This window comes from Amblyomma maculatum, chromosome 1 (genome assembly GCF_055883805.1).
Source record: "Amblyomma maculatum isolate TAMU_Amacu chromosome 1, ASM5588380v1, whole genome shotgun sequence".
Lineage (NCBI taxonomy): Eukaryota > Metazoa > Arthropoda > Arachnida > Ixodida > Ixodidae > Amblyomma > Amblyomma maculatum.
Window position 1 is genome coordinate 355,604,365 of NC_139344.1, and position 23,069 is coordinate 355,627,433.

Genomic DNA, 23,069 nt, shown 5'->3' on the forward strand with positions numbered 1-23,069 from the left:
CTAGTGATGTTAGCAAGCGGAATTTCTTTGAAGCATGTAATTCTGTTGTCCGGTTAATACGGACATTTGCACTTCACTGGAGAAGTTTCTGTTAATTGTTTTGTTAAAGAAATGCATATGGGAAAACTTATTACATGATATCGCTACAATGATAGAAAGACACGTGTGGAGGCAAACTTGAGTGCACATATCGTGTCTCCCAATTTAAGGTCCGAAGCTCCGGGCTAGTTCTTAGAAAAACTTTTTCTAACTTCTTTCTTAGAAAAACGTTTTATGACGAGTGGAAAAAAAAAAAAAAAAAGGTCTCTTCATTGTTCGGGCTCCTCTATTCTTAATTTCCTTAAGGTCTGGAAAGCATAAATAATAGCACACACTTCAATGTTATTGAATATCAGGCGGCTATTAACTACTCGAAAAATGGTTAGCTCACTCGTGTCGACTGAGTGTTAGTTACGTCAAATGGTCCTTCCTAATGATTCCTGTGTTTACCTAGCACGAGTGTAGAAACCATCCATAAAAGGGGGTCACTAAGGCTTACAAAGTAATATGTTGAAATTGAATGGTCTGGCCCTAGTTGCTATGCTCCTGTAGAACTGCTCAAAACTCAGCTAATCACTTGTTTTTAATTTCTTGTATGGAGATATATAAAGTTATTCGTATTAATGAGCGATTTACTTGATGTAATCACTGCTGCCAATAATGCAGGTGATTATCGAACAGCTTTTCTGAAATCGATCCTGCTTCGTCCTTGATTTCGAATCTAACGCTGCTGTCATTTTAACGCGTATTTTCGAAGTAAGCACGTGAAAGGTCATAAGCTTAACGACCTTTAAGCTTTGATATCTTTGACATCACTAGAATATGTTATAATTATTTCACTATTCTCGAGCACTTGAGGTCAGGAAGGGATAACAGTGCAGGACTACTATGACATTGCTTATTGTTAAACTTCTGAGCCGGTTTTCAGCATAAGTTGCTTCACCCTCTCCTTCGGCTTTTTTTTTTTTTTTTTTTTTTTTTTTTGTCGGCATTGTTTGTAAGGCTTATTTTGTGCCTTTTTTACAGTGACCGGAATATTTCTTTTCCGGATGCCGCCATACTGACTTTTATTTCTTGCCTATTCTAACCCCTATTACTCTATTTCTACCAGACTTATCCAAATTGCGAAATAATATTTTGATCTTTCTATATTACCATGTCCTTGCTGTTGTTATCTCTACGCAGGTATACAGCAGGTCTTATACCGATACCAAATGAAGCATTCAGGAAGAAAACGCTGAACGACGCCATCAGAGAATCTTGCAGTTTTCCAATAGATGTGTTTTAGATGTATTTGAGATATTTAAGCGAGAACTTGGATATATTCCTAAAGGTGCATAAGGTGCAGCAACAATGCAATGTGATATCTGATTGAACATTGGATATTTGTACGCCATATAAGGCTTACTTCTTACTGAAAAGCGATGACTCCCAGTACTTACCTAGTTCTTCCAAGCTTTATTGTGCTGAAGTCTCTCACTATCTTTTTCAGCAGACAAGTATAAGAAAATTAAATTAAAGGAATATTTTTCGAGCTGAGATGAACTCATAAAAAAATATCACATAGAAAGCTGTGCCAATTTCCTAACTCAAACGCACACGCAAGACCGACGACAGTCGATGAGACTGCTCTGTTTGGAGAGTAATAAAGTACTTAAGAAAAGGAAGAACGGTCGGAAATTTAAGATGCAGAGCTCAATGCTTGAGAGACTCGCTTGATTCAGACGGCAGCCCCGTCACTGCCAGGCTTGTTTTCACTGAGCTCAGCCATTACTCACGCCGCGCTGGCTTTGAATAATTCGCGAAAGTGTTTTTCTTGGAGAAGAGATTTCGCTTCTCTTACTGTTCAAATACGCTGCGATTGCTATGCAAAGAAGACGGCTGCACTTTCGAGCACCTATGGAATACTGAGTAGGAAGGGAGATGCAAATTGGTTCTTCAGTGTGCATCACGCTTTTCACGCCCGTCGACGAGGGTATAAGAGCGGGGTACCGCAGCTTGCTTTTCAGTAAGAACTGAAAAGTGACACCTAAAGATTTTTTTATATAAAATTATTAGAGAAATGCAAAAAAATTAACATAAAAACGATTTATTGCATACGAAAATTCAATGGTAGCCTCTTCTAAGTCTATCAAGGGCAGGAGCAGGGTGGAAATCATTTTTTTTTCACACTAATATGTTTTGAAGTCTATACTGATCACCAAAATGCAGTCTGCTGCAAAGTGAATAGACAACGTGGGTGCAGGGATGCGCAGTAATCGCATTATTGAGTAAAACTGATCTTTACGCTCAAATTGGTTTGTAAATTTGCGCTACGCCTTTGGTAGTTACTGAAGCTGTGCAATGCGTCACTGGTAGGTACTGAAACTCTGCAAGGTGAATGAATTATTTTATTTGAAGGGAATATCTTGTGCTTACCAGCAGTATCTCTTTCACAATATTAGTCCTTTAAATTCTCGGCCATGAATTTACAGGACACTTGCAATAGCTGATGAGGTAGAGCGAGAACTAAGCCTTCCCTCATTTAAATTTCAATCAATAAAACAAAGGTAGTAATTGATGTTGATTTCATGTATATCTGGTCGGCGGTCATTCAGAGGAGTTCCTAAACGAAAGTGTCCGTAGCCAAATTTCGGCTCCGCTGCTTGAACGTAAAGTGCCATAGTGGGTGTGTGCGAAAAACACATTGGGCGGGTGCGATACGGCAAGAAAATTTTGGGAAGTGTGGTAAACTAAACTTAATGTTAGTTGCTGTAGCAAGGCTTAAAAGGACAAGAAAAATGTATCTGCCTGTGTCGCTTTCATATAACAAGCTAAAAAAACTTCAACGGAGGTTTCACCCTCAGTGCAGGCAACGGAAAAAAAAAAAAAAAAAAGCTGCTTAGTTCAAAGCTTTTTGTATAGTTTCCTGGAGTCAGCAGCTTCACGCCAGTGATTCAATTCAAGGAATATTGGTGTGCAAAATTTTATTCCGGCCTTTTGCTAGCCGTGTAAAAGGATTGTTTAGAGGCGTTTTTTCTGTTTTGTGTTTGACTGCTGTCTGTTGCGATTTCGTTACCAATTTATATTCTCTAAACTTGCTGCCCAAATGCTAACATTGCAGTAATAAAACTTTACATTCATTGGAAATTGGCAGGAACTTTTCGTTTTTGAACAATAAATGGGTAAGTAAACCGTCCCAGTTATAAAAAACAAGTACAAAATAATAGGCCTCTGTTTCGAAGAGAACCACAAAGAAACAAAACAATAATATTTTATTGCAGGTATTATAAAGTTCTTTTTACAGTTAACTCCCTCTACACTGATGTTTTGAGAACATTCTTTTACATGTTAGCTGAAACAACCCGAGCGAACGCGACGGTAGAAGAGATGAGAAGAGTCAGGTAGAGATACTGGCTCAATGTCTGTGGTAAATATCAAACCTCCTGATTCATATTTGTCTTTCAAAATTCAGAACGGCCTCCAAGTGGCATGAAAATAAAAACCATCAGGCACGTTGGCGAAAAAAAAAAAAAAAAAAGGTAATAACACGATTTTCGTCAAAGCTGCTGGCTTACCTAAGCGCTGTTTATAAGGTTCACCGAGATGAAAAATACTTAATGAAAAAGGCCGTCGTCTTTGTGAACAATAAATAAAAATGAAAGAGTTTAAACAGAGTGAGCGCCAGCTGGTATTGGCGTCTGAAAATTTTAATTCGTTGAGTCCTTTCAAAAGCTGGAACCAGCGTTGCCATTTTTTTTTTATTCTTGTGTCTCTTATAAAAATAAGACCATTATACAAAAAATCATGTGCGCCTGGCATTAGCTGAAACGGGATGTTAAAAAAATGCGTTTTAAGTGGGCCCACGGAAACGCTTCCTTGGTGGGTGAAAAAAACACACACACACACACACACACACACACACACACACACACACACACACACACACACACACACACACACACACACACACACACACACACACACACACACACACACACACACACACACACACACACACACACACACACACACACACACACACACACACACACACACACACACACACACACACACACACACACACACACACACACACACACACACACACACACACACACACACACACACACACACACACACACACACACACACACACACACACACACACACACACACACACACACACACACACACACACACACACACACACACACACACACACACACACACACACACACACACACACACACACACACACACACACACACACACACACACACACACACACACACACACACACACACACACACAAAATGATATGCGGAAGACCCTAATACTCAGCCCTTTCAGGTGGAAGTCTTCAAGGTTTTTTTCTGGAATTCTCTTCGTAAACACGTGCACGTAAGTTCGAGTCACAAATGCAGAAATGAATGCACATAGATGTTTCTTCCATTGCACGTTGTCATCACTAAGCTTGATTGATACGTTCAACATTGGAGTTGCAGATTCAGATTTCAAGCAGTCTCATGTCTTGAATATGCTGCGGAGACTGTTGCCGACGCACGCCAAAATGAATGCTTCTAAAGCGAATCTAATCCTGCTTTATTCAAATCGCATCACAAAGAATGCACATTAGTGATACAATAATGATATGTTCATTACAGACGGGACAGAAAGTAGAGCAAAATAAATTTTAAGAGCCTTCAAAGCTCCCAAATTGTTATCAATGCCAAAGACCGGAAATTTGAAACAAGATTCTCCATGTGGAAGTAGCACTGCCGTTATATTTAGCACTCTTCTTTATTTTTACCCCTGTTGAAGAGCAGAAAAATAACGCAACCTCCAGGATCAGCGAGGACAGTCGGGTTTCTTTTTTCCGCTCTTGAAAATCTTCTGTTCATGTACCTCGTTGTTTAGATACTTTTTTATATACTTAGATACTTTTTGGTTGGTGGCTTTTCGTTGACTCATGTATACTATATTCCTTTTTGTTGAATTTCGTTTTGAACTATTTTCAATAGAATCGTTTTGTGTCACGTTTCCTCTTGTACTTGGCTTTGTTTTGTTTTACTACTCCCACCCCTTTGTAATGCGAAAGCCCTGAGGGTACAATAAATGAAATGAATTGGTCTGATAAATTCCAGAATTATCGCTGGTTGCCTAAGGTCTTCACTTCCGCGCCCGAATCACCTAATAAAAGAAAATAAGGTCACGAAGCGATGAACTTACCTGTTTCGTTTAGTTTTTCTAATCTGTTAAATTCGTCCCCAAGAGGAGCGAGTGTTGACAACTTAATACGGAATACTGTAGCCAATCTTTACTTTTCTATTGAAACATGCTTGTCAGTCATGCTGACAACCACATCCCTACAATAGCTGTGGCGTTGAATCCATTCAGCAATCAACAACCTGTAAAAGAATTAAAGCAAACTAATTCCGAAGAGCTACGTATGGTATTGCTGCCATATTATCAGGCCTTATTTTTTATATAAGGAGCGCAAACGAAACTTGACACCGAAATCAGTCAGTTCACATTTCGCTTTGCTTCACACATTGTCTTCAAATGAAAGCAGGACAGTGTCTCGAACATAGCGAGCTGTCCGCGCAAATCACGACCTCAGATCTCGAAAACGTCAAGGGAGAGAAGTCCTAGAGGCGGAAAAGTGTTCTCACGTTTGTCGCCAGCCGACGACGCGCAACTCCTACATCAGAAGCGAGCGCAAGCCTTGTTGAGTAAGCAGCTCTAGGAGAACACGGCGCAGGCGCCCTCGACTGGAAAGAAGAAAAAAAAGGCATTAAGGAATACATCAATAGCGAAGGAAGTAGAAGACGAAGTCGTCGACGATGAAAAGGAAAAACGATGAGGGAAGTCGATGTGGCTAAAAACAAAATAGAAAAGGCGGCATAGGGGTGGGAAAGAAAACGCGGGAGCGGGAAAACCAGCGGGGGAAAAAGCGATAAAAAGGGAAGAGCGCGAAAGCCGAGAGGCAGTGAGGACATAAGGAAATCGGGATACGCAGGGACGCGAAACGAAAGTAAGCGAGTAAGCGTTGAGAAAGGAGGCGAAAGAAGGTTAAGAAAGAGCGCGCGCTTCGCCGAGCGAAAAGGAAGGGAGGAAGTGGTGGAGAATAAAAAAAGGGGAAGTGGGAAGGGAAACGCGGTGGCGGCTGCGCGCGCGCTTGCGTCTCGTTGACGTCTTGTGCCGGCCGGCGCGCAAGTTTTTCTGCGAGGAGTTCCCGCGTGAAACGTTCCGCGTCGACGATCGCAGTCTTTAATATTGTGTGGCTCTGGTCGGGACACAGTCCTTTGTTGGCCGTAGACAGTGGATTACGGTGGACCGCTACGCACGGAGAAACACACTGGAGATTGGCGCGTCAACCGGTGTCTACGGTCAGTCCTTCAAATGTAGGCATGCATCAGCATCTGTTTTCCAAGGTGAGCAGAAATTGCATTCGGGTTAGCGGTGCGGTTGATTTAGAAATGAATTAATTCCCAAGTTCATATATTGAAATACTTTCAGTGCATACTGAGGAAAACAACTTGTATTTGTTACTATTTGTGACTACCAGGTGCACAAGAATAATGCCTCATGATTTGAATGTTTCCGGTTTGGTTGCGAAAACTTGGGACCCGCGGTTCGTTTCTTATTCAAATACATGAGGAAAGTAAGGCTCAAATACATGACAAAAATAACTTTCTTGAAAAAGCAGGCATGACGAATATTTTAGTGAAGGGAATGATAACGATAATACAATGCTCAGTGTCTATAAACTATATCAGATTTGAGGCTAACCTACGCCAATGGTGCTAACCGAAAATTGCCAAACAGCGGCTATACTGCAAAAGCTGCGCTTTGGAATAGCGGCGGTCGCAATTTGCAGCATTGAGGCAGTATATTTCTTATTTTCTGGGTGCATTTACTTTACCGATTATTTCGTTAAAAAGGAAACAATATAAGAGTTCTAATTTTGCAAAATAAAATGAACGGGTTTAATTGAACACCAGAGTCACTGTCTGAGTGCCTATACCCGCCTCTCATTTGAATAATAAGGAAGATATATTGCAGACCAAGAAAGTATTAACTATCAGTCATCAATAAAACGAGCGCCTTATTTTGTGCATGATTTTCGGTGCAAAAGTTGTATTCACCAAAAGCCCATTTCAGCCATTGTGATAGACGAAATCCGCGCTTCTTGCTGTGGCCGGATACTTGATCTCAATATTACTCGGCGTCTCAGCTGTGGTGGTTGTGAAAGATTGCGATGTATGCAGCTACAAGCGTTGACAAATCTATACTCTCAGAAATAAAGAAAAATAATTAGCCAAATCATGCGCGCTGAGTATTGCATGCTAAATAATTTGCAGTCTTTTATAGATTCTGTGTAAGAAGCGCTACAATAAGTCGTCCGGCCTGCCATCAATGGCGCCGAAATAGTTAAGATGGTGTGGGTTCACCCGTCTTTCAGCACTGTTATTTTCCAGCTAATCATGCACAATTGTATTCAACCGATAGGTTTAATTACGTTATCGCTCAGAGCTTATCCCCTCCGATGAGGTGGTTTCATTGTTCGGAGACTCGACTGCTGATTATGACGATGCGGCTTAGATCCCAGTCATGGCGGTCGCGTTTAGATGGAGGCCGAACGCTAGGCGCAGTGTGTGGCGTTTGATGTCAGCGCTGGTTAAAGAATACCGGGTGACGAAATTATCAGGAGCCCTTCGTTATGGTGTCTCCCAGAGCCGACATCGTTTTGAGACATTAGACACGCTAAATGGAACCAACCCAAACGACAACAACAAAATTCTTTTCGTAATCTTCCCGCATGACTCTCTGCTGACGTCGGATACGTTTGCCTGGCATTCGTGTGCATTGTCCTGTGTAAAAAGCTAGCAGGTGCGGACTCTTTTGGGGTGCTAGCAAAAACACTGTGCACTATACTGATCATCCCTCGCATTCTTAACAGGGCAGAAAAGAAGGGCTAATACCCGCAGTCAAGCTCCAATGGATAATAATTATACTAACAGAAATTTTGCCAGCCGAGGCATTTTGAATTACTCGAGCTCCGAATATAAAAATATCTACAAGAAGCCCTCAGTTTCAATCCCGTGCTGCAAGTGTGAAGAACTGCTGGCCATTGCGGTTCTTGACCAGGAAGCGTTCGTATATGTTTCTTAGAGAACGGAGAGAAACGCTATCAACCTTGGTGTCAGCAAGAGCTCTATCAAGAAATCACTCATCTCAAAAAAACGCTCGCTTGCACAGCATGCAAAGCATGCCACTTGCGGACAGAAAAATTTAAATTTGCATAATTTGCTTTACAGGATTGATATCAGCGGAGGCGCCCTCTTGATCGATACGACCCCCGACATCGTGTGCTCCACGCTCGTTTTTCTTGTCCACTCAGAAATAATTCAAAACAAGAATAATATAAACACTCTTCGGGGTAGGACCCTATGCAAGGGCTGCGTGCTTAACATAGACGCCTGTCGTAACGTTTCCGCTGTCGCATTGCCCGAGAAAAGTGACCCGACCACAAAACGTCCCACTATCGTACACAGTGCGGCGCGAATGGGACGCTCTGAATGAACCCCCGCATTTAAAGTTCAGCGCTCAGAGCTGGAGCATAATTCCGTTTGTCTAAAACAAGAAAAAGAAAAGCACAACCGCGTCCCAGTTTCCGTTCTTGGAGATGGCGTTCGAGAAAAGGATGTTTTGAGTAAAGCTAACGTTGCGAATAAAGGCGACATTTTCGTCTCTAATTCAAGCTGCGGGTGTTGTGTGCGCTTAAGCTTAAGAAATAGAAGCTTTGTCAACAGCTGGTGACAGCAGATAGCATATGTGTGACTTTTTTAAAAGCACCATGCCTAATCTGTTTATGGTGCGTTGCTCGCAGAGATTTCCCGTTGCACCAAATTGGGAAAACGTTTAAGACATTACAGAAATATGCTGTGAGCATCCTACAGTATGAATGGGCTCACTAATAACGGTCACAATGGTTGAATTGCCAAAGTTATTGCTGCATTTAATGGAGAAAAACATCCTTCAAGTCCACTGTCCCACTAACAATTTCCTCTTGAAAGAACAGCAATACCCATCACCAAGTGTAGCTATCCAGTTCCCGCGCAATGCACTGTAACAAGTCTTTAATGTCTTAGTCAATATTTTGAACAATATTGGTTTGCCTTGCTCTGCATGTAGTAATGTTTTCACTAGCCTCACTTCACGTATAAATTCGAAATCCTTACGACCTTTTCAATTAGGAGCTAACATAATGATCTCTCCGTAAAACGATCGGTTTACGAAGCGAGCAAGAAACGAATTACACGTTTCCGTGCTTAGAGTCAGTCTTTCACACGTTGTTCTTTTTTGTGTGCGCGTGTGCCAGAAGCATAACTACGTTGATGATGGTAGGCAAAAGCAAGCCATCTAAGGTTGAATGCATCAGCTGTTCCCTTTCCGTGCTGACAACGCCTGGAATATCAATAAGGGAAGGAACGCAAACAGGCACACAGTAGCGGGTATTGAAATAAATCAAATGAAAAACAAGGGCGACAGGATGCGAGCTGCTCCATCATATGCGTAACGCGACGACTCTCCCTCGAACGCAGGCAGCGAGCCGACGCGAGGTCAGCTGGGAGGCGCGAGCACCGAGCGGACGCTGGAAAAGCAGCGAAATACCCCCGAATACGCCGCCAGACAGCGATAAGGAAGCGCAGGGGGATATTCCAACGGCCAGCGGTGATGGAGAGCGGTGTCATTATTCAAAAATAAGGGCCTCTTTTATTCCTTCCAGGATTGACGCTGGGACAGCCCCGTGGCAAAGCTTGGCCGCCCTGCCGCTCGCTCGACGGACGAGTGGGCCCTCGGCGTCCTGAGCACCAGCAAGAATCCACTCGTAGAAGCCGGATTGAAAGCAAACTGCTGCTATCAGCCCGCGTCCGCTGCTGGCTGCTGTCGTCCTTTGTAGCTGCTTCTTCGCATGGCTACAGACGACTGCAGTGAAGCAAGCGGCGACGATAGCAACTTCAGAGTTGTACACTCCTCCACCTCCCCCTTCTTCCTGGCGTGATCTATAGATATTCCGGCCCTCGAGAGTGCTAGGCCCGATCGGATTGCGTGCTCGAGCCGCGCCGCTATTGGCCTAACGTCGACGTTAGAGAAATGGCCGACCTCTTTCTGGGCCCGTGTATGGTGCGCATCCCACTACGGTGGCGACGTGCGTGAGCGAAGGTGTTGGTGTGAGGCTTCGTGCGTGGAAGCAGAGGACGAGCGAGAAAGCCTGCCAGCGACCTGAGACAAGTATAAAAGGTGCCTGGTGGTGCTCGCGAAGAGCGGCAATGAGATTACGTGTGACCCGTAAGCGTTAAAGAAAAAGGGTCAGTTTCTTTGTGTTTTCGTCTTCTGGTGGCGCCTTACCTACAGCGCAACCTCGATAAAAGGATGTAGTCACAAGACACACATATATATTCTTTCATTCGAGCGATAGAAACAAAGTACGCAAGTACTAGAGCCTTTCAGAAACGTTCGTGCGTTCGTTTTGTTTTTTGTCACCGCTCCAACTACTGAACCAATCTGTAGGTGTTTGGAGTGATGTGCGGTATAAATATTTGAAGAGTGTTTTAACCTGTCTCTGTGAAGGTCCACATCAAGCTATCAATAGCTTCACCTGCACTACTGGTGAAGTGAGAAAAAAGCATGGTCAGAGTTTTTGTTTTAGTGTAGTCCCTAGAGAAAATGATATATACGTATACGTTCTAAAGAGCTGGAGTTTAGGTAGCAGATGTAAGGAGAAAAGGGTTGGTCATTTACATATATATGTTGAAATTATTTATGTTCGCATCCATGCCATAAAGAAAAGAGTACCATATATATCGCAGAAACTGTAGCGAACCATTTTGTCGCATTGAGGACGCATCATTAACTGATTAAATCAGACATGCACAGCTTTAGCTACGGATGCGAATTGTTTATCGACATTTCGCTATCAAATCAAGAAAATAGATTCACAATAAGTCGCTCGGAGGTTGTAATATAAAGCTTAGCCAAAATGAGACGAAAATAACACCACTAAAAAAAAAAAAAAAAAGGGCTCGCTATGAGGGCACCACCATAGTGCTTTGCTTGAAGCCATTTAGCTTAATCGTTCATCAAAACCAAGCGGAAGTGCAAAAATACGCACACCACTGAAGTATTTCGTTTTTTTCTATAATAGGCTGCGGACAAAATAATAAGCCAGCGAGTAATATGATTTCTGTGCTTGGCGGCTTCAATTTCTGAGCCTGAGAGTGTTGAGGCAATCAGGCCTATCTTGTCAGGACTCTTCTTCTAGTGTCATGGTGCCTCTGGAACTGTGCGGTGCCCTGCTCGAGGACAGGCGGCGCAACGTCCCGGTACCGCGGCCGCTTAGTGCCCCGGCCTGCCTGAACCACCTGCCCCAGGAATGTCCCGAGTTTGCGCACCTCTGCCGTGCACGCCACCACCACCAGTGTCGTCGCACGTCCAAGGATCAGCAACAGGACGCTGCTGTCCTCAAGGCCGGAACAATACGGCAGCATTACTACCCCGAAGGTGGCTGGGGATGGACGGTGTGCGCATGCGGATTTCTCGTGCATCTGGTCGCCGACGGCCTGCTCGCTTCGCACGGCTTCATGATAGTCGTGGCACAGAAGAAGTTCAGGGATGCCACGGCGACGGCACGTGGATCGACGCCACTGTCCCCCATGAAGCTTGGTGAGTGGTCTCTCTTGAGGCTTCCATTGGCTATTTCCACGCGTTTGTTTTCAGCCAGAAGGTGACGTTTCAGCTGCATGCGTTTCACGGCGGCTCAAAATGTGCTACAGTTCGTCACCGGTCACGTGTAAAGCGGCCATTCGCCAAGGCTTTCAAGCCTGACTGAGGGGACACTGTCAGAGTGGGCTCAGGAACGGCGACTTACCCAGATAGTTTTCACCGCGTGTGGATAATGTAATTATATTGACGATATCTTGTTTAGAAAACTAAAGCAAAACAAGATTCAGTAGGCCTGGCGTTGATGCGCAATGTATTGAATGCGTCGGACGTCCTTTGAGGTATGGTCGGCTGAAACGCAGCTAAACTCAATTTAGCTGAGCCCCTCCCACAAGCTGCGATTTATACCCAGAGCGACGCATAAAGTAGTATTATCGTCGCTTCATTAAGTATAACTTTACGATCATTCTAGCATTTACTGCAGCAGTTGTGGAGGGAAGCGCCAAAGTTTACCAGTGTGGTTGCACGAAGTAAATGATCTAGGCATTCTCATTATTCTGCCTCAAGACGATTTCTCGACAATGGAGCGAATGCAGCACGCAATGCTGCCCGTTATGGACTATTAACCATAATAATTAATAGACCCCATTTTCCAGGTGTATGCGATCTTACGTGATAAATTAACAATAAAAAAATAAAAATACTGGAAAACAGCCAGTTTATATACCGTAATAAGAAGCGAATGTGGGTGGCTGCCCCTACTTGCAAGCGATAAGCTTACGAAGACTACCCACACAATGCCCACGCTTGAACTTTAGTCGTGCCATCTGCAGGTGGTTTCCTCACCTTTCGAAGAATGCACAGTGTCGTGCAATTTCTTTCTTGAATAGGCTATACTTATAACCGAACGCGCGGTTCGCCTAAATCTGCTATGTACTGCACAGTTGTGTCGTAAATCGTAGTAAAATACAAAATAAAACTTCACACCACAATCGCATGATGTTTGTTCGTTCTGAGGCGCTCGAGTCTTATCATCGTTTGCAGCCTTAGTGTTACGACTTGCCCCGCGAACGTTTCTCACTATATTGCAATCGACTGCGGGCGAGCTCACGATGGCGCTTAGGTATGGAAGGCGTAAACGAAATATACGATCACTGTTCCCCATCTCGCACGGAAAGAGAGTCTGCATGATTCTCGCTCCTGAACGCACCGTTCAATTTGTTCCCGTCAATATGTGCCGATCGCAAGGCACGACCCGGCCCTAAGCATCTGTAGGCGTCTCAAGCATCCTGCGTCTCAAAAATGTTAGAGGAAGAGGCTGGTGCATGACGTACGCACGTTGAAATGTGATAGGCGAAAAGAAAATTCTCACTAGACGCTCTATACGACCTCTCAACGCTAGGAGGGGGATGCGGTCATAGAGTTAATACAAATACTCTAGAGGGAAAGCTGGGCAGGAAAACGAGCTTCTCACTGGTTAGCCGCCATCATCAAATTTATCATTGTGGCCAGCACAGTTTCTGCTCACTGCGTCAAAAATGAACAAAGGTTTGAACAAAAGTTTTAAAAACCGCTGCCGATAACACAACTGTAGGAAATTTCTATACATTGTTTTCAAGTTTCAAGCATATTATATAATCTTTCAGGCACCTTCTTGGCCATAAAGGAATGATGTAGAACAATTGGAAACCATGTTTGCCATGTTTGCGAGCAGACGTAGCAGATCAACAGTAAACACACACGAGCACCCTTTGACATTTACTGTATGCAGCACTAGCCATCCCGGATAGACCAAGGGCCGTTGTTGTGGAATTCGTCACTGTTTTTTTTTTTTTTTTTTAATATACTGTGGTCGTCGTCTTGCGCCAAAGCAAATTTCTGACATATTTTCAGGTGATCGGGCACAGAGGAGATGCATGTGCGCTCGACGGACGAAATGCATGCGAAGCGCGAAACAATCGCAGGGATAGCCGGCCTTGCGATAACAACTCAGAAGAATCAGGACACCTATGTGACGTTACAGTAGGTACGCGAAGCAAAATATCACAAGAAATGCTCCACACGCGACGATTCTGCCGTTGTTTACAGCACCTACTGAACAGTGGCCGCCCGCCGTCGGTTAACTGCACGCCGCCATCTTCCCACGATCTAAGTTGCCAGCTTCAAACCATCTTCATGTGCCAGATTTAGCAAGTGAAATTCATCTGGCAACCAATGAACAGTGGGATAATGGCGGCAATCACGCGGTAACCCCTCGAATGCATTGGGTGAACGGGCAGCTTTCCCTCTAGAGTCTTTGTATTAACTCTATGGATGCGGTCTTCGTCTCGTTCATAACGACGCCGCTTAGAAGTGGGGGAGAAGAATGCAGCTCCTCCTATTTGTTTTTTAACTCTTTAGCATTTACCCACTTTGCCCGCGTCGCGCGAGTGCGATGAAGGGGAGTCAGATTTAATTACGCCCCTGCGAGCCGTCTACGTGGCTGCTCGTGGGAGGCGCTGGTTGCAGCTATCAAAACGTCCTACCTCGCTGTTTTCCTCTTGGCGTTGTTTGTTTGTTTCAGCTGGTCGGAAACGAGAAGCGCTGCTGACACGCAGCAGGCGGATCGTATGTCAGTTATGTCTTACTTGCTGTGGCTCGTATGCGAGACAGAGTTATGTTAGTAGACGTTAGCCCGCTGATGACAGGCGTTATTTTAGTTTGTTCGCGCCAGTCTGTCATGTCAAGGGGCAGCTACCGCGAGGGAGCTGAGTGCTTATTTGTTTATTCTTGTCTCGCTGCGAGAGTTTCCTAGCAATTATTTTGCTTCAAAAGCCTGCCCTGAGATGACGCGTCTGAAGGCGAACGTGCCCGTAACCCGTAACCTGGAATGCGTAAGTGTACCGTCACGGACTGATCAATAAAAACGCAAATGTAAACCGAGGGTCACGTCCACACCCTTATCGAACCAGTTCGCGAGCTTTCCCAGCTCCGCTTTCTATCCTAACTTTGTGCTGACGGAAAGCCATTGCGCACAGGTTAAACAATGTTTTTACTCTAATGGTGGAAAACACCGTGAACTTCTCTGCCTTTTGTTTCGTTTTTAAGTGAGGCAGAACATTACTGACAGTCGGCTGGCACCAACAGTGCTTCGAAGTCGCAAGTGTTCTAGGCACATAGATGTCTCCCTTTTTTCGTTCGTTTTGCTGTCTGCCACCACAACAAAGCGCTCTACGTACTTTTTCAATGTACGAACTTACCTGACATGCGTTGAAGGGTTTGGGCAAGCATACTCATATCAATCTACGGCATTATTAAATTCCTTAAATGTGAATGTTCTTTTATAGCTTTTGCTGGCCTCCCTTCACACCAAAAATACAGATATCCCGCCACCGATGTCTTTCTTTACGTCGAAAAAGGCAACCAAAAATAGTTAGGGGGGGGGGGGGGGGGGGGGAAGGGGCATCCGCAATCTTCAAGCCAGGACGAAAACAAGTCAAACAAACAGATTGCAGATTGACACCCCACCTTGCGCTTTCTTTTGTTCTACCCTTGCATGGGAAAAATATTACTGGCTGCAAAATACACCGCTCATTTTTTTTTTTTTCTCTGAACGAAGGGGCCACACCGCTCCCTTAAATTCACACTCTAAAACTATATGAAAAGACGCTGAACAAGGTTTGAGGCAAAGCCTCAGTTCGCAAGATGAGCCAACCTTTCAGCAATGGGAATTGTTTTCGCCTATGCAGTGGGGTCACCAATAGAGGGGTTTAAATGCTCTTTTGCTTCCGACGAAGAAAAGCCGGGGACGGGAGAGGTACAGAGGGGGCGAAAGAAGCAGACCAAGGAATGAAATGATGTTTCTTTGGTTAGGATTTTCTATGAACAACCTGAAACCGGTGGTCCCTCGCCCTGAACAATAACATAAAAGGCAGCGGCAGCAGCAGAAAAAAAAAAAAGAAAATCAAGAAAACTACAATTGGAGGTAGATAATGTCAGCACCTTAAACAGGTTCGATGCTGGCACGTATCTCTTGAAAAGGGAATTACAATTCAATGGGACCTGATAAGCAATACAGTTGCAGGAGAATAGTTATCAAGAGCTTTCCAGAAGGAAGAGAGAACGATAATTGAGAGAAAAAACAAACAAACACAGTAATATGAAGTAAGAAGAAACTATGCCTGCCAAAACTGACATTGTATGATGAAAAGGATGCAAGGGGAAACCAAAGCAAGTCTTTTTCAGGTCAAGGGATCAGCGGTTCCAGACTGATTGAAATGCATACCAAAGAAAACAACATTTCACACTCGGTACTCCTGCTTTCACCCCCACTTCCTGACTTTTTATTCTTCGGAAGCAAAACCGCCTTTGTACCCCGCCAGTGATAACCGCGCTGTCCAGGTGAAGATAAGTGCCCTTGTCGAAACGTTGGTTAGGTTTGCGAACTCAGGCTCCCCCTCAACCCTTGTTCAGTGTTCTTTCATACTACTTAGGCATCTTTTTTTTTCTCTCGTTCTACCCCGGATCCTCAACCTAAAGCTTAGCATACTCAAGTGAAAGGCATATTATAGTACAAGAACAAGATAACGAAAGAGCATGAGAGGGCCGAATGGCAGTAGCATTAACATGCTTTATATCCTCAGTAGCCGCGTCTCTAACCACACGCAGTCTGAATCTCGAGACATGTCTTCAGTGCCTCAGGACGCCTTCCTGTAGTGCAGTTTCGCCGGAGTTTCGCATTTCCACCCCCTTGTTTCGTTTCGTCTCCTGCAAGAAACTACCGCGGATTGACACGAACAAGGCGGGCATGTGCGCTCGGGGGGAAGAGACCAGATTAATGGAGCAGCGCACAGGGCAGCAGCGGCGACATAATATACATCGAGCAGTTGTCGATTCGCGTGCGCTGGCATTTAGGCATTTCCTCTCGTAAGAAACATACGCACACGTCGCTAACCCTTCCTTTTCTCGGCCTTTAGTACTGCCTTTATCGTGCACGACCAGTTGTGGGGGACATGTTTAGCTCCTTCTGCGGGTGATGTCGAACAGGAAACGCTGGACAGCGGAAACAGCTTCCGCTTACTAGGCATCTACACTCTCCTCGCCTGCTTTGCTCTCACTTGGTAGCCGTTTGCAGTCGATTTAGGGCATTTCGCGCTGTACCACTCTCTTCGTGTTTTGCTGTTTTCTACGTCTTCCCCGCGAACAAGATTTAGGCGGTCAGCAGTGTCACGAGCCGTTGAACCCAGCCAGTCCCTGCCTTCGATCTCCAGGGTAGAGGGAGGTCGGGGGAAGCTTTCGGGGCTTGAGAAGAAAAAGAGAAACCACCGCTGCTGCTTTTCAGTGGCGCATGGATGTTTCATGGTCATCGTCCGCGAGACGATAGGCGGGCATCTTTGTCCACGGTTCGATGTCTACCATCCACACATACATTGATGCAGCAGCGAGAAGCTACAATCTTTTGCACGCTCAATGTCCTTCTGAATCGGAGTCACTCTCTCCTTCTTCCTCTGTTTGTTGGCTTCCCTTCGTTGATTATTTCCATTCTTTCTTTGCATCTATAGGAAGTTTAGTGGCGTGATTTTGTCTCTACTGGCTCAGTTGACAGAGATAGGAGAACGCGTTCGCGCTGACCGTATACGATAGAAAAGATAAACAAAATAAAAATGAGAGTTCTCAATGGATTCCATGGCGCATAGGCTTTCCAAATGGCAGTCGTCCCTCTCGATAGTTTTGACTCCAGCACCCCGCTTCTACAACGCTCGAGAACGTATATCGATTTTTTAGTTCCTTTTCCGCAATTTAGGTGGGTCTTATTTTATGCGTTTTTGCATGCTTGAAACTATCTTTCTTTATATTCACTGCGCCCCAAGAGCCGCTCTGAATTGTCGTCATCCAGGAACATAGTTTCGTGAAGAGAGCCAAGAGTGATGACGTAACAGGGGTGAATGACAGGGAACAATGCTCGGCCGGAGGTAGAAATCGAAAGTCACGTCGATGAGGCTTTCACGCGATAAGCCAAAACGCAGAACGATAAGAAAACGCATGTAGTAAAACGCACTAGTAAAAGTTCAACGCCCTTCCTTCGGTTTCTTCGTCCCCGGTGAGAAAAAGATGTAAACCTCTTCATGGTGGACGGACGATTTTGCTTTAAGAGAGACCAGTCGCACCGCACTGAATTTATTGCGAACGCAGTGGTGTTTAATTCTAAGAGAGTCCTGCTAGAAGGCTAACCTTTGAATCAAAATATCAAAATGAAATTTCATGTTGCATGGCTTAGGTTCATAGGTTGATGTGTGAAGTGGAAGATAATATTTAGGCATGTTTTCATTGATAACTCCTTTAAGGCGCTCCACTATATCCAGTACAACCAATTTCGAATATCTTCGTGTTTGACTTTATCCTTCACAGAGGCAGGGTCAACTACGACGACTCAGGTTGCCGTTCGGCAGACAGTAGGAGGAGAAATGATTCAAGCAAAGGTAGCCAAAAAGCAAGCGCGCCAATTGATCTTAGCGCCAAATAATGCAATACCTCGACCATTCACGCAATTTCGTAGTCATGTTGGCAGGTGCTCTACCAGGTGACATGACCGAGCACTGATTGGCCGACAGGTTGTGTGACGTCACAAGGCCACGTGAAATGACCGATTCAGCAGGCGCTCTGGCAGGGAGTTCCGGGGTGGTTGTGACGTCATACCCAGGATCGCAACATCAGCTGAACAGCATTACAGAGAGCCTCTTGAGGAGCACTTCCAGTGACGAGAAAAAAAGGTGACCAAATAGAATCTAACCTCCGCCCTATGGGTCATTAACCAACTGGGCACTGTTCACTCAGTGCGATTGCTCCAGTGTCATTATGCGACTATCTTGTACCGTACACAGCAGCCACACATTACATTACAGCAACAATTATAAAAATTAAGACCACCAGTTGCACTACTAAATAGCCCTCTGTATAGGTAGCTCTGCTACTTATCTGTAGTACTGAGCACTAATAAGTAGAACTATTTAGTATAACGCTTATGCACGAATAATGTGGACTGATAATCGGCAAGTGATTAAGGTCATTACTTAGCAAGGATACGTAATGTACATACAACTCTTAAGGATATTAAATCATCCCAAAAAAGTTTGACCGACAAAAATGAATCAAGCTCCAAACGCAATTATGTAGGTGTCCTTTAGAAGGAAAATTTAGATAAACGCTTGGAGCCCGCGTAGAAAAAATCTCTAGTATATTTAAATACCAGGTAGCAAGTTAGAAATCTGGTTAATGATGTTCAATTCCATGAAAGAAAACTTAATATTCAAATCGATTCCGGTCTTATATATAATAACTGGGATCCCATGACCGCCAAGGTGCAAACTATCTGCACGGTCTCTCAACTCTCTTCACTTCCGAAAGTGCACAATGTCTTGCGGTGGGCAACCATTAATGCTGCTGGTACCTACGAATTCTATACGTAGCTCTCCGCTCGTGGTTGGTGTAGATTAAATTTTGTTGTGAGGAGATCGACAGTGCTGTGGTGAGCCGACTCTGTTCAAGCAAACCGGGCAACGCTTCCTTAAAACGCTAACGTGACTACTAAATCTAGGATACCTGGGGCTGTCCTCACTACACTGTACGTTTTCCGTTTCAGCGGAGAGTACGGATGTTGCCATTGCCGCATAACTGGGCATAAGCCAGTTCGTAATATGAATTGTCATGAATGACTCGGCAAAGAGTGAGATCAGTAGAAGTTATTGTAATACTGAAGCCTAGAGTAATGCGCCGGCTAGCATTGAATTTCGAATTTTGAACCCTATTGAATATCTTTCAATGCGAAGGCTTTAGCCCTCTGAGGCTGTGAAACATCGTTTAGTTTAGTTTACCTTCCGGATTCAGAACTAGGCTCCAGATGACGACAGTTGCCGCGCTTATCATTTATTACGAGCGATTGTGTGTATTTGCCCGATATGTGCATATAAATTACTATTTAAGTGTCCTTACGGTGGAGAAATTGCCGGCAGAAACCGCAAAGCAAACCTCACCTGTAGCCAGCAACAACCTCAATTTTCCTCGGCTTTTCAGTTTTCGCCTACCTCCTTACCGCGGCAGGGAACGGACATCCCGGACGAGCACAACGCGAAACACTCTTTATTTCATCAAACCTTCTTTTACTTGGTTGATTTGTTTTTTGTGCGTGTGGCTCAGAAATGCTTTCTTTGTCAAAAATGCGCTCACACTTTTTTTTTTCTTTAGACTTAGTCCAACATTGCAAATTATCCGAGTTGACAGCGGAAACACGTGTATTAATACCATAAAATGTTAGGGTCAAAATTAAAAAACAAATATGCACTTCAAAAATCCAATAGTACTATGACTTCCAGGGAAAGAATAAAAATTATCTGTAGTTTAGCTTGTGGTGAAACCTGGAGTTACGCGAGAGCAATTTGTAAGGCTACGCTTAGGTTCGGCTTGAAAGTAAATACATGGCTTTTGCACATAGTAGTTTACTCTATGGTTCCAGCTTTATTTATGCCATAGGGAAATCACTTCATGTATGAGCACTCCTTATCTCTCGTCGTTGACCATTCTCATTCGGGTGTAGAGGACTTCTAGTGGTATGACATCGTCTCCATACGTCGAGCTCCAGAGCACACCACCGCCACAACGCTCGAACGAACCTTCTGTCCTAGCAACTCGTTGTTGACGTTCGCCTCTACCAACTACAGAGTTATGTCTTCCTCTTCTTCTTCCCCCTCTTCTTCTTCCCCTTCTTCTTCTTCCTCTTCCTCTTCTTGCTCCTCTTCTTCTGCTTCCTCCTCTTCCTCTTCCTCATATTCTTCCCCTTCCTCCTCTCCTTCTTATTCGGACAGGCACGGCGAAATGGCGAGACTGTGGCCAGTGTAGCATCCGCTACAAAAACGAACTACTCATTTAATGAATTTTTTAACTATAAATGCACTATTTCAAGAGGTTTAACCGGGCCTTCAGGATGTGTGCCATAGATACTGCGCCTTCCCTTTCCTCTAAACCAATAATGAAATCGTTAGTAGAGAATATAAGAATGATATGTAGTGATTATGGTAATTAATACTAAATGCTAAAAGAATAATAATCTATAATAATCAGTGAGATAAAAGAATAAAATTAAAAGCTAAAAAGAAAAATAAAAATGAATAAAATAATATCTCGCTGTGCGCCACGGTTGCCTGCACAGGCAGACCGCGCAATTGCTACGGCACGTCAGACCACGCCAGGATGGCGAGTGAGCCAGGTCTTTCTACTGTCTCGGTCGAAGAAGCGCATCGTGTCCGGCGGGCTGAGTTGGAACAGGAGAGAAGACGCTGTGAACACGTTGCTCAATGTGTGTATATCCTAGAGTGTAACCAAATGGAAACTTAGAGAAAAAACAAAAACAAATACCGACCAATAGCTAAACCGAATTAAACCATGCTTCACACGTATAATTCGGTATAATCTTTTGTAATTTCTTTTGTAATTGTTTGAAAACGTTTCTTGGTCGACCCCATATACGAAGTTTATATCACGACGTTCCTTTATGGCATCTTTTCTGTTTCTCTTAAGATGAAAATTAACAAAGTCATTTAAGCATAATAGTTTTATATTGTCATTTTCATCCCGTGTATCTATTTTTCTACTTATAGAAGCGAATTCAAACGTAGGTTTTATTAAGTCTCCTCCAAAAGCACCACATAGCACATGAATGTGTAATAAAGTTTTTCATGGAGCATTGATTTAATCTTTACTCTGTCATAGCTGGCTCACGAATAGGCCGAAAAAGCTGCTAACTAGATTAATCGGCGCGCCCACGCTTCGACAAGATTAGGGATTACTTTGAGCGAAATGTTATTGGAAGGGCAGAATTAATCCGAGTTTTTCCTTTACTTACCGTTCACCTCGTGTCTGAGATGTACTCACTCCTACTTAATTTTAGAACCAAAGTAGAACGCTTCTACTGACCTGGAGAGCTCTTTGTTCTGGTGTACAGCGCGTCTCCTAAGCAAGGAAGTGCTGCAGATAATTTTCGCGGACTTATAGGGAAGCACCTGAAGAAGAAGCTGGCCAAGCACTTTCGTACGCAGTATCAAGAAAGGTTTTGGCAAGCGAATTAACGTCAAATGCCAAAATAGAAAAAGGAGGGGAGGGGGGGGGGGGGGGGCGGATCGTTAATAGGTGGCGTCTGCGCGGTCCCTTTTGCGAATACTCGTTAGTGCATATCCACTTTGTTGTTGGCTTATTCTCTAATCCCTTGATTATGCCTCTATCTTCTCATAGATATTAGAGAGCATACAGTCGTACGCACACGAAGATATCTATAAAGCCCTCTTTATACAAGTTGTGCGGACGTGCCTGCATAGGCTAAGAATTTCATACCTTATTCATCGCCCAAGGGCACTTGAAGGCTTGAATCCCATCTCAACCACCCATCTGAAATGAGATGCCCGTGTTCGCTACCCCTGACATTAAGTCCATGTCATGTGGTCCGACATGGACTTAAATACCAGCTAGTGCGAGGTCATGTAATCGCCAGCTACCACAAGGTTTTTTGTGCAACAGGGCCTTTAAAGCTATCTTGTTATAATTTTCGGGGACACATAAATTCCACCTCTACGGGTATGACAGGTAGCTTTAATCTCTCCGGTCGGTGGGCCCCCTTGTGGATCTTTGTTCGGGTACACAAGAATTCAATTCAATTAAATTCTTTATTTACCTGAATACTGGAAAGCCTTGAACGCACTCTGACACTCGTTGAATCACTGACTCCCGAAATTCGGCCTTGATTATCTAGCACATCACTATTGGAATGCAGTGACTACCCGACATATATAGTACAAATTCCCTGCTTCAACCAAACTGTACGGTCGGGTTATCCTAGGAGTAGATTCCTAGAAGATTCCGTCCTCTTCTAACCTTCCTACCTAGAAATAAGATAAACGAGTTGGCAGTTCTTGTCATATCTCCTCCGCTCGTGACGTCCCATAATCCGCCGACCAATTAATAAGCACCCATGTCACACGGTAACTGCCACCTGCCAGTGCCATGCTAGAGATATATTTCACTCACAATGCCGAGAACTATGGATTCTCTGCAGAAAAGGACCTTTAACACTATCAAGTTATATCCAGGCTATCTAAAGGTCTGTAGTACGACGTGGCGGGTCCTCCTACAGATGATCTCACCTTGTCCGGTTCCCAGTCTTCACTTTACAATCAGCATTATCCTGCTATCTATATCATTCTATATATCACTTTTCGTTCTCCTGAGCTTATTTCGTTCCAGGTAAATAATGAATCTTCATTTGACAGTGTACGTTTTACCGTGTTGTATCCAACCTT